Source organism: Catharus ustulatus, chromosome 11 (assembly GCF_009819885.2).
Source record: "Catharus ustulatus isolate bCatUst1 chromosome 11, bCatUst1.pri.v2, whole genome shotgun sequence".
In the NCBI taxonomy this organism is placed as follows: Eukaryota; Metazoa; Chordata; class Aves; order Passeriformes; family Turdidae; genus Catharus; species Catharus ustulatus.
Window position 1 is genome coordinate 532490 of NC_046231.1, and position 13431 is coordinate 545920.

At 42.3% G+C, this 13431-nt stretch overlaps 1 long non-coding RNA gene across 1 annotated transcript; it reads right to left on the reverse strand.

Moving 5' to 3' along the window:
* Positions 1-323: 323 nt before the first annotated feature.
* On the reverse strand, positions 324-6728 carry LOC117001215. The gene is made up of 3 exons (XR_004418982.1): positions 6654-6728; positions 4634-4763; positions 324-485 (listed from the first exon to the last, which is right to left on the reverse strand). It is a non-coding gene; the product is annotated as an uncharacterized LOC117001215 (long non-coding RNA).
* Between the last annotated feature and the right edge of the window lie 6703 nt (positions 6729-13431).

Below are 13431 nucleotides of genomic sequence, written 5' to 3' on the forward strand. Positions count from 1 at the left end.
CTCCTGGAAAAATCCATGGGATGCACAAACCCTGTGTCTCTTTAGGAAGTGAAGGGCTGCCATCACCACCCAGCCATGAAGTGTTCAGCTTGCTGCACTTGACACACAAAAACCCCACTTTAATCTTCTTTCTCTGAAGTTTAAGCTAATAATGTGTTTTGACTGTTGTCTGGGAGAGGATAAAAACAAGTATGTACACACTCCATGGATAATGAAATACTCTCAGACACTCTGGTGGGTCATGTTCTTGATGTCATAGATTAAGAATTCATTCTCTCAAAATATTTCCAGTTGGTACACTTTTAATGGCCATAAGACAATAATATGTTGTTGAATATGCACCTGTAGTGAGTTTAAAATCCAAGAGTCAAGCCTTTGTTCTTTCTTCCAGGCACAGCCTGAACTGTAGAGCCTCATCTCAGCTCTTCCCTAATGAAAAAGCTCCTTCTCCTGTCATTTTAAACTGCGACAATAGACATGGGAGGCTGGAAAACAAAGGCAGACAAAATGCATTAGCAAGAATGCCTGCAAAACAGTTGTTAAAATGAAAAGCTTTTCCCACAATTGAAGAGCCCTGCCTGGTTATTTCCATGGAGGAAATAAAAGAGAGGGCAAATGCAGAGACAAAGGAAGAAGATCTTCATTAGGAGTATTGTCTAGCACATGGTTCCTCTAAACAAGAACTTTCTAAAGGATTGACATTTCCATTAAAAGGGCAGGCAATTTGCTATACAGTGACATTCAGTTTTAAAGGCTCAGCTTAGAAGCAATTTAGAGCATGAACAACAGTTTCCAGTGCCACCTTCTCAGTGCTTGGCTGGCTCTTTATGTGATGCCACCATGTCCACAGGAACAATGAGGAAATGCCATTAACACCAATAAAACCCCTGGGAGAAACAGGGTTAGTTATTTACGCTCCATCCATTCATGCCGCTTAGCAGGTGGGGATGGGTGTGGGTGGCATTTAGACCCACATGAGGCTTCCACACCCTGACAAAGAGGGTGCTGGTGGCAGGACTCACCGTGCAGTGAAGAATAGTGCTAAGGCAGCAGACAGTAAAACATCCTTCATGTCCCCCTTGCCCCCGAGGAAAAGTGCTCAGGCATGGGCTCTGAAGGTACCCAGTGCTCCTGACTTTGTGTTTCCCTATTCCCCCTCCACGCCTGCACTCAATGCCACTCTGAATCTATTAGCACCACTGAGAGTCTTTTAAGGGTTTTCATCATACTGAACAGGCAGGACAGGGAAGCTCTAAATTAGCTCCCCAATCAACTTTTTAAGTAAGACTTAATAAGCCTACTGACTTTTCAGGAGTCATTTAGTGCCACTTCCCTTCCCTGTCTTGCTGTGACACTCAGCAGCGCTTGAGAAGTGCCTGTGCTTGCTTAAATGCTGAACTGGAAGCTGATTTAGGTCTCTTCTCCTTCCCACTCTAACAATTCACACTCACAAGGCTAAAGACAGTGGGGAGAAAAAAAAAAAAAACCAACCCAAAAATAAATAAAATGAAGAATTACCTGAAGAGGGAGGAAAAACACATTCTACTAAATTTAGGAAAAATCCCAGCTTTTTACCAACTGAGTACAGTTCCTCTGTGTCTCACCTAACCTTAGAAACAATGGAATTTCTCAATATTGTTAAGGAAATAGTAATATAGAACTATCATCTTCCTTTTATATTTAATTTTATATTAAACCTAATGGGAAAATGGCTGGAGTGCTACAATCCTTTATAAGTTTCTTGAATTATCTTGTGAGCAGCTTGGTACAGTTATTTTTATTAACCTCCAGACCTTACTATTTAACCACAAATAGATTGGTCACGCATAGTGAATTGTTTTGATAACAGCCTAGTGTTTAATAATAAACGCTTCTCCAGAAAATTAAACAGTTCCAAGGATGTGCTCTACAAATGTGGTTTTGGAAAGAGCACCATATGACAACTCAGATGGGCAAAGAAACCACAGGACTTTAGCAAGGCTCTGTTCAGGCTCTTTTGAGCTGAATAATTACTTAGGGATGATTATGACAGAGATAACAGAAAATAAAGAAATAATAAAGTATCAAACAGCCAATGCCAAGCAGTTGGCCATTAAAAGGCTACCACCAAGTAAAATCAATGCCTGAATTACAGGTGGCTTAGGACCCTGAGAGCCATCCTTTTCTATCTCTAGTAAGCCTTTCTCACAACTTTGATCATCTGATGTTCTTTATGGAACTTTATTATGTAAAGATGATGTAATATTTATTGTTTACAAATCAGCCCATCTCAGGTTTGGTTTTTTTTCTTCCTTTCTATTTACCACAACATCTTTTTTTTTTTTTAAATTTATGTATCTATCCACTGAAATATTTATGCAAGTTTTGTCCAGAGGGAAGCAATCTTGTTTTGGCAGATTGTAGTTGGTGCTTTGAGACAACTCCTCAGAGTAAGCAAACACAGAATAGGAGAATTGGTTTTGTGCGTGCTTTCCTGGGCACGGGCTCCCCACTCTCTGCAATGTTTGGAATTTGGTTTTACAGGAGGGCTCTGAGGCAGGAGAGAAACATTTGAAATGTGCTGCAGATTTTTACAGGTATTTCTGGTTTTGGTCTTGCTCAAAGTTGATAGAAACATGATTTTTCTCAAATGTGATAAATGGATGAGGTTATCTGCTGCATTGATCTGAAGGCCAACCACTTCCTTTGATATGCTGTTTACAATACTTGATTAAAAGTGTGCTGTGTTTGAATGTAAGGAAGGACCTGCAAAGATTAAAGCCTAAAGCTGTGCTCCTGCACAGCAAACACGGGCAGATACCCTGTGTGCTCACAAGGAGTGAATTGCATGAACCGCAACACTCAGATGGCCTTTGTGCACAGCTTTGTCAGTGGGATCCTCTGTTCACGCACACCAGCCGTGCAGCATCTCACCTGGAAGGAGCTGGTGGAGCTTTCTGCAGTTCTGGATCACCAGCAGCCCACTACTCACCCTGCAGGCTCCTTCCTGCCCCTCCTCAAGGCAGCACAGGCATCTCCAGACCCATACTGGACACTGCTGGGCAACTCCCAGTGGGACCTGCAGCTTTTGGGGACAGCCTGCTCTGTCACCATGGGACTATGACACCTCCTGGGGGCTCAGTTGCAAACCCCAGAGCACACTGCTAGCCTGGCCATTCTTGGAATGGTGACATGCATGGAAGAAATGGGTAACACAGAAAGACATCATGAAAAACATGGAGCTTATTTTCCTCTTGCACAGACTTTCAATAACTGAAATTTGGGCTCTAAATTTGAGAGTATCAATTACAGTTTATGTGTTAACATAAATGTCCTTGCTAATATGGACTGTCTTGATTGAAACCCTCACTAAACTGCATCTGTGGGTTTTTCTTGACCTTGCATAAATTGTAAGCTGTAAACAATAACATCCTCTCCAACTATTTTAAGCAGCAATATTGGCGCTTTACTTGTTTTGTTTTTCAATCTCTTCAAACACTTCTCAAGTGTTTTCCTCTTGTTTCTTTCTCAAAGCTGGCTTCGCCCATCTCTGCTGCTGGTTGGCAGCTTCTGGTTAATCCTCCCACACCTGGTGCCACTTCTCTGCTTGTGAGCCACCAGCAGCTCCTTTACCTCCCATCTTCAGTCAAATGTCAGATTATTTCCCTTCCAACAAAACAAAACTCATTCCTTTGCTTTCTTTCTCCACTGTCCTGGGGATTTTTCACTCTTCCCATCAATCAGATGACTGTTCATTCACTTTTCTTCTAACATATGTAAAGTGTTATGAAGTTCTGTCATTTGCTCATCCACAGATTTATAAATTATGCAGTACTTCTTTTTCATTCTGACAGCAAAACCACTGGAAAATGCTTCACTTGTTTTCCGTCTTAATTCAGAAACCTCCATCTCTCCTCTCATTTTTATGATGTCCACACAATACCCTTTTAATTCACACAAATGGATGGCTATGGCAGGCATTCAAGCAGCCTGCCTGGGAGAATTCTAACTCTCTCCCATGGCCAGAAGAACAAAAGCAGGCAGCTGTTGAAAAGGTCATCATGAAACAGAAGCTGCGAAAACAGCCCCACCATTTAACCCTTGCTAGGCCCACCTTCCAGCCCTCTCTCCACTGTGGCGCACCTCACCCAGCACAAGCTTTATTGCCTTCATGTATGGACAAGCATTCCCTGAGTGCAACCTCCTATCTCATGAGAAGTTGTCTGACATTTAATCCCTCACTCTCTAATTATTGGAAGGATTGCCACCGTATGATTTTTTCTATTCACTTTTAGCCTTAATTGCCCCAACTGTGAAACCACTGACTCCTAAATGCTTTTGTCCCTGTACTCAGATATGTTCTTTATGTTTGGCAGAATTTGGTAGAAAAAAATGCAACAGGTTAAGGTCTTTTGAGCACAATCATCTTTTTTTTTATATCTGAAGGGTTAACCTACAGCTTGGCCCAGCTCCTCAGCTGGTATGAACTTTCTTCACACTTCAATCCACAGATTGGGGCTTTACCCCAGTTTAGAATTATCATTAATAATAAAACCTTCCTCCAAACAAAAAAAAATTTAAAAACCTAGATAAAAAAAGTCAGCAATAGAGAGAAGCAGTAATGAATGTCAGTTTACATGCTACAATATTGTACCTTGCCATATGTTCAAGCAGCTTTCCTTGGAGAATTCCATCTCTCTCACATGGCCAGAAGAATGAGAACAACAAACTGTTGAAAAGGTCATCAAGAAATACAAACATCACAGATGGCAAAGGTGAAAGCACTGCAAAAAAGCAGAGCACAGAAAGAATGTGTAGGAGGCTCTTCCCTTAATTGGCAGGACTGAGCTAGCAAGTGCATTGTACACTGCTGTATTAATATTGAAATGGTCACTGCAGGGGAGCCTTGGCATGTCCTTGCCATGGTCCTTTTTCTAGAAGAAACATGAAACAGCTTCTGTGGCTGGCATTCCATGCTCAGTGGAACCCTTTCAGCAGGGTTTAAGGAAAACTGAGTGACAGAGCCATGGCAGAGGGGCACCCTGGTGTCCTGCAGAGGAACTCTCCTCAGAAGTTTGCCTTAGAATTCCAGGTTTTACAGTCCCTGTCCCCAGCAGCAATAAACACATTTCTTGTGTAACTGTGTCCAGAGACCTTCACTACCTTAAAGAGACTCATGGACAGCACCAAGAGCTTCAGCAGATTCCTCAGAGACCCTCTGGGCCCAGGTGATTTTTCTTACACAATGCAAGCTCATGGAATCACAATTCATCACAGCCAAAAAGCATGGGGGGAAAAAATTCATGTGCCATGACTAAAGCAAAAGGTGAGTGCAGACAAAGAGTAGCTGGCTGAAATTCCAACTGGCTAAACTTAACCACTTAACCCACAGAATGTTTTCTGCAAATCTCTCTCAACTATGTAAACAGGTTTTTGTTTTGGTTTGCTTTGGTTTGTTTTTTCTTTTTTTTTTTTTTTTTCCAGAGAGCATTTGAGCATTTAGCCTCAGGAAAATTAAAAGTAAAAGCAAAAAACCCAAGCCTAAACTCCAGATGAAACACAAACCAAACCCTTTAAAGAACATATTGCTATAACAGAGTAGGTACAGGTTTCAAAGAAAAAAATCAACAGTTCTGTGTTCTGATTGTTTTCTTGTACATAGAAAGGATTGTGATAGCTAAGACAGATTTATAAAAAGGCAGATGTAGAGACTCAGCATTAAGCAATTAAAGAGCAACTTTCCCATTTACCACCATAGTTCAATGGTAGAGCAAGAGCATGGAGTAGTGTGGACAAAGCAGCTACATGAGCAATTCTCTACGATTTTTTTCCACAAGTCAGACTTGACACAACTGTTCCTTTTAGGAGATATCAGCATTAACATTCTATTAATATAATATAATATAATATAATATAATATAATATAATATAATATAATATAATATAATATAATATAATATAATTATTATATTACATTATATTATATTTTACAATATTATAATTACTATGATCATAATTTAATATAATAATTATATATGTTATAATATTGATATTAAAAGTATAAATTATTAATATTATAAACAGAATTGGAGGGATACCAGCACAGATCTGGCATAATTATCTTCAAGCCCATAGAAGTTTTCCCAGGAAAATTCCTAGCAAAGAGCTGAGAACACAGAGGGATGTGTTGTAACCTTGCATAGGACTCTCTGCCTTTGGAAATTCAGGATGGAGGATTCAGAACTTCACTGTGCAAAGAGAAGCAAACAACGTCCTTGGGAGGAAGAAAAGAATCATAGCATCACCTAAGGACAGACCAAGATCATTGAGGCTTGCACAATCCAGAAGGGGATGGCAATGACTCCTCATACTGGGAGAGAGAATTACTTAGCCCAGAGATATTCTCTATTTGCAGGAACTAATCACAACAAAATTGTGATAATTTAACAACGATTCTTTTAGGAAAGCTGTTTAATGCTAATGGGCTGCTCATCAGGATTGTTTGCTTTAAACTGAAAGCCTAAGAAAGGCTTAGGCTGAAAGGAAAACCATAAATAAGCTCAAAAATCAGCCTGATTGTGCAGCAAGTCAGGAACCTGAAGATAAATCTTTCAAGAAAGCATGTGTGGTCTAACCTCCAGAGCTTGACTGCACAAGGGAACTACTGAACATACCTTAGGACATGGCTGTGACACTCACTGGCATTCCCTCACTAAATTCCTGGTGGGAATCACAGGGGTTTGATTTAGCACAGCCTGTGCAGTGTGTCAGGACTGCTGACAGATTCCCTGTGCTGCTCCTTCCCCACCCCTGGGAGGGCTGGCCAGGGCAGAGAGGTTTTACAGCTCCTGCCTGCTGCAGGCTGGGAGCCAGGTTTGGCAAAGTTTGGAAAGCTCTCAAAGGCACCACTGAGGGGCTGTACTCTGGAATGGGAGCAGCCAAAGGGCACAGGGACTCTGCCAGACTCTGCATTTTTAGCTCTGCTTAGCAACTGTTTGCTAAGTGGATTAAGTAAAGGGTAATATTCTGACTGTGAAATCACAACGCCCCTATAAGACTTAAATAAGAGCATCCAGAAGCAAAGGTGTTTCAGAAGATTCATAAATTCTTTTTAACCTAAAATATTCAGAATTCCAGAGAGAAAAAGAGAGTTTAAAATGTCCATATTAAAAGAGAAAGAAAAGCCAACTGGAAATAAACTTTCCTAATGACTAAATCAAGGTTGTCATAACATTCTTGTGACCTTTCTGGACAGTTACTGTAGGTGAGGTTTCGGTCACTGCTCTAGAGGGCCAGAGCTTGCAGAAGTTAAAAAAAAAAAAAAAAAAAGAAAAAATTACTCTAAACAAGTGGGGTCTCTAACTTCAGGCTCCCCGCCTGAACTTCTGGAACTTGAAAGAGAAAGAACATTTTCTCACATTCCCTTTCATTTCTTTCTCCTCTTTTATTATTAATGAGTGGTTTCAGAAATGTGATCACACTTTTTGTACTTGCTCTGTCTTCACCTTTACACACTTCCACAGGAGCCTTCTATCAGAGCCTGACAATTCATTTAGCACCATCATTAATTGTTTACTGCATCCCCTGGATCTGACAGAGAGTTTTTCAAGGAACCACTGCAGTTCCTCAGCTGCACCAGAAATGGAGAGCAAACCTAGGTTATAAACAGGACTGAGCATCCTGGGGAGCACAGGTCAGGTGGCATCTCAGAACCAGAAGAGTTTGTAATGATCCCAGGGCTGGAGCTTCTCCTGTGAGGGAAAGCTGAGAGAGCTGGGCTTGTTCAGCCTGAAGAAGACTCCAGGGATGTTTAAGGGGTATTTCACTGTGGCCTTTCAGTGCCTGAAGGGAGCTGCAGAGGGACTGGGGACAAGGCATGGAGGGACATTCCTCCCAGTGCCAGAGGGCAGGAATGGATGAGATCTTGGGCAGGAATTGTTCCCTGGCAGGGTGGGCAGGGCTGGCACAGGGTGCCCAGAGCAGCTATGGCTGCCCCTGGATCCCTGGGAGTGCCCAAGGCCAGACTGGACACTGGGACTGGAGCAGCCTGGGACAGTGGGAGGTGTCCCTACCATGGCAGGGGTGGCATTGGATGAGCTTTGGGGTCCCTTCCAACCCAAACCATTTTATGATTCTTTGAAGGCAGGAAAACCAGCTACAGAGCTGACCTTGACCAGAGACACCCTCCCAACATACATAGACAGACCTGGGATGTGTGCCAGTGGAGATTTACCCTTTTACCCAGCTGCAGGGCTCTGAGGAGGGTTCTGAGGTGGTCACAGTGAGGGTGTGAGGCACAGATATTATTATTGGCTTTTTATTATTGCCACAAACTCTCTGCTGTGCAGGCTGGTCCTGTGAACATCCACAGACCTGGTCTTGCTCTCGGTGAGCTGGAATTGCACCCAGAATTTAGGCTTCAAGTGGATGTTGATTTTATTTTTAGAATCAATCCAGAAAGGGTGGATAGACCCCAGTACACCTGGCATGGAAGAAACAGAGGAAGGGAAAGGATTGATGTGAATGTTAATTTTTGCTGGGAAGAAAGTGGCAGGAATGACCAAATTTACATGGAAAGTGAAGGAGAAAGTTTGAAAAATGATGTTTTAATTGAAGACTTTTCGACCCACCTACAAACCTCCACATTTGCCATTTGTTTGTACTCCCTTGCTATTCTGATAATTTTTCTGGGAAAAAAGCTTCTTTTATTTAGCCATTGGTCAGCCTGAGCTTTTTGCCTCTGGCAGATGCAGGAGATGCCAGCCTTGACTCTCCTGGCAGCAATACTCGGTGTGCTCCCCTTCCTGGGAAAAAAGCAGCTTCACCCCTGGCTCCCAAAGAGCTTTGACCTTTCACTGGGGCATTGCCACAGGGCCCAGCACTAATTTATACAATACAACTGCAATTACAGAAGCCAAAACTGGGTTAAGGCTAAAGATTCTCATTGTAAATCTGATTTCCAGCATTTCCAAACACAGAGAGGAGATTTAATGAAAGCTTCCAGGCTCCAACTCAAGTGCTTTTCTTCTTGTTGGTTCCTGAAATGTTGAGAGTTTGATAAAACAATCTGAAAGAGAGTCAGGAAACTGCAGTGAGATGCTCAGCCTTGGTGACATGGGTGGGTGACTGGACAATGGAACCTGACTGATAGAAGGTTCTAGACATGCACCTAAAATTCCCTGGGAATTTTGAGATATATTAAAAAAACAAAAAACAAAACTCCACATAAACAATTCAGAAGTGGATAAGGAGCTGACAACTAGTTTTGGTCCTTTGATCTGCACAAAGACTATTATTTTGATAGTTATTATTTTGATATTGGTGTCTAGATAGTAAATCAAGGCAAATTTCTGGAAAACATGAAGTCAAGATGCATTAAACTGGAGAAAGGAAGTCACAGAGGATTGTCTGTCAAATCTGGTTCCGACCATAGCAGATTTAATAATTTCTAGATCTCTAATCCAACCCCACAAACTCTGCCATAACTGAAGATATCAAAACCCAATTTTTAAAATGACCTTTGATTAACATGCACTTTTACTTATTTCCCCTTAATGAACAGTGTGAACAAGCTTATAGCCCAGGCACTGCCAGGCCCCATCCCAAATGGGAACAGGAAGGGTCACCAGAGAGGTTAAACAGTCTAATAGTGGTGATAATTAATAACAAGGTAAAAAACATGGAAGTGCTTGGGGTGAATTGTGTCCTTTGCTCTTTCTTGAAGTGCTGAAATCCTCATGTACCTGCTATGGCTTCTTTAACATCACTCCAGTGACCTTGGAAAGATTTTAAGCAAAACAGGCACCTCCAACCAAACTGCTGGCTGCAGAAAAGATCTCCACTCTTTATCAGGAAGCAAAAGAAAACAGAAAAAGATAGTGGAACATACAGGTCTAAAAATGAGGGAAAAGGGTGGTTGGGAACATTAGGAACAGCAAATTAGCAAATAGCAAAATAGTGAGACAGAGTGGGAAATCTACAGAGAACCTCAAATCAAATACAAAATAAATCAGAATGATATCAAGAAATGAAATACTAGCACTGGAAAACCAAATCACATGGCACTATAAAATAAAAACAAGAAATAAAAAATTCCCAAGCTAGAGAGACAGCTGGTTTCATCCTCTGCTCACTACACCTTTGGAAAGTAGAGGTACAAGAGCAGAGCAGGGAGCACTGCAGGTTTTTGGGCATTATGTGAGCTTGGCTCCAGCTCCATCCCACAAGGTGCCAGCAGATGGCAAACCAGGAGCAGGGGGCTCCTCTTGCTCTGCTCCCTCTGGGTATTTCGTGAGCTATACATGGAACATCAGCCAGTGCTGTGGTTTGGGCAAGGACAGAACCTGGCTCAGTGTCTCACACCTCTGCCCTGCCTTTTTCCAGAGCCTGGCTCAGTGTCTCATGCACCTGCCCTGCCTTTTTCCACTGAGCACCAGCAGAAGGACGAGTGCCAGGCTGGGTTTGACCAAATCCCAACATCCCCACCCAGGGGGATGGTGCTCTGTCCTCATTTGAAACAGATTCCTTTGTCCAGTGGATTTGAGAAATACTTACAAAAATTCTTCAGTTTAGGCATCAAACAGCAATGGGACTTAATCAGAGCCCAAAATTAAGCCTGCTTATTTCCATCCCTGCTGGTTAGAGGCAAGAGGCTGAAATGGGGGCTTGTGTGCACAAAAATTCTTACACAGGCATGGTAGGCAGGGTTTAACCAGCTGTGCTGCCCAGAATGGTCACAAACCTCCAAAACACGAAGGCTGTACTTGCCTGCCCTCTCCTCATATGGAGACAGGGGAAAGGCTTAGAATGGACAGATTATTGCAATAAAATGCCCCTTTTTTCACTCCGAAGGGAGCCACAGGGAAAGGTTCACAGCAGGATGGCAGGATGAGGGGGGAGGAGGGGAAAGTCTCTTTGACATAGAAAAATGTTGCTGCATTTCTCCAACGAAAAAAATATTAATATTCCATTTCCAGCCATCTGAAAAACCAACACAGCAAAAAGTATCCCCAGCAGTAAAAGGCACTGCCCTATTACCCTCCCATTGTACACATTTAAACCAAAGAGCAAATAAATGTTGGCAAACAGAAATGTGATGACTTACAGTACTTTCTTTGCTACAGTAGCTGGGGGGAAAAAAAATCCCCCAGAAAGATTAAGAAGCAAACATAAAACTGATCTTGAAATTTCTCTTTGTTGATGCCCCAGGGCAGGTCCTTTTTCAACATTATACCTATTTTTGAGAAGTACCTGCCTGTTGGGGCACCTGTGCTCCTGAAGGCTCATCTGTTTACAGGCACAAAAACACTGACTCACTTGGTAAAAAAAGTATAAATTAACCAAGACTCCCCTGATTAAAACAAATATTAGACATACAGAAAGTCTTCAGGAGATCATCTGCTTAAAAATACTCTTTAATTTGCAGGCACCTGAATTTTAACCCCAGGAAGGATTCCTCATTTTGTGAGCTGACTAAACTTGAGATGGGAAAACAGGAAGAGAAGGATTAAACTCAAACCATCTGCAAACTAGATTACTGCTTTGCCTTATAGGTTCTTTTTTCTTTCCCCTCAATAATTTTGGCATTCACCTGCTACATCTTTTTTTTTCTTTCTTTTTTTTTTTTTTGTGTGTGTCAAATATGCATGCTTGAGTAATATTATTTCTAATGGAGATAAGATGTTCTCATTAATTGTTAATTCTTAGGGAAACTTTCCCAAGATTACAGTAAATTCACGAATACAAGCCGCATGGAGTATAAGCCGCATATCCGGTGTTTTGGCAACATTGATGTCTTTGTCAATAAATAAGCCGCACCCGGAATATTAGCCGCACTTTAGTTCGCCGTGAACTTTCACAAAGTCGTCATTTAGTAACACAATCGCGGGATCGCTGGGGCTTACTGGCTTACTGCCGACCTCGGAAACATTGTTTCCAAGTGAAAAAAGACACACCCTTTATTTACAAGCCGAAAAAGACAGGAACAATCGTGTGGTCATTTTGCGAGCATTCCCAATGGATCCGCGTTGCCTTTAAACAGCCACTCAGCCGCGCGGGCAGGCAGCTGAGCTCCGAGCGGAGTCACATCTCCGTGCTGGCACAGGAGCGGCCGCTCTGGCCCTCGCAGCCCCGTGGGGCGAGCGGCCGTTTTAGCCCTCGCGGCCCCACGGGGGGAGTGGCCGTTGTAGCCCTCTCCCTGCGAGCCGAGTGGCTGTTCTACCCCTCTCCCTGTGGGCTGAGCGGCTCCCCCAGCCCTCTCCCTGCGAGCCCAGCCAGCCCCGTAGCCACACAAGACTGAAAACACTTTAAAAAGTACAGAGAAATATCACACACTTTTATCGAACTGCCGAGGTAACTCGCCGAGGTAACTCACCCCGATAACAACCCCCGCCCCTCAGTAACGCCGCCATCCACAGGCAGGCAATAAGCTGTTCTCTGATTGGTTTATCGTCGGAACAACGGGAAACCATGGATTTCAAACTGTTTCGGCTCAGGACTGGACTGGTATGATACTAGGTAAGGGCAGATATCACATTTTTGTTCATAGATTAGCTGCACCCAAATATTAGCCGCACTTCCGGGTTTCCACCAAAATTTTTATCTAATTACTGCGGCTTGTATTCGTGAAATTACTGTACCCTACCTACCACCCATTATTATTCTGGCCCCTAGCAGGAGACTATATTTTATTTGAGATTTACTAATTGTGTTTATTTCAAACACTTTTGGTTCTTAGCAAAGCCACTGTGAGGTCCTGCTTGCACTTTAAATTTGCAGGTTTGCTGTGAAATGCCAGGCACATTGAGATGAATCAAACTCATCTAAGCATGAATGAAATGTAGTGAGCAAGTCCCTTCTGGCATAATTTCTGGGATTAGTAATTTGTGAAATTGTGGTGATGCAAGGGAACAGCATGAGAAAGCCATTTCCTTCCCCTTTGTCCAGTCTAAATGCAAATCTGAACTTTCTTGGCAGTTCATTTGCATATTAATGCATATAGCATTCCACTCCAGAGATCACTTCAGATTTTCTAAATTAAGTTGGGTGGGTGGGCTGGAGGAAAGAGGTAATTTTTGTCACACTAGCACAAATATTCTTGGATACTCTACCAAAAGGGCAGAAAGTGGGCCATTATTTCACTTGCCTTATCTGTATTTCAATTTTCCAACTAGACCACCGAGGAGATGCAGAGGATAAAAAGCCATGGTTGACCAGAAGGGAGGAAATGCTTCAAGTCACTGAAGAGCAAACATGATGAAATTAGGAAAGGGTAAGAGTGCACACCAGTCTAATTAGCATTTCTTCCCAGTAGCTTGGGAAATGTCAGGCACCAGTTGGTGGCAAAATAAAGATGTAATGTGAGTAATAATGAATTAAATCGTGGCTATTTGCATTGAAATGTTAAGATAATGATCTGAAATTACTATTGTAAATATTCCCCTTGACAGTTGA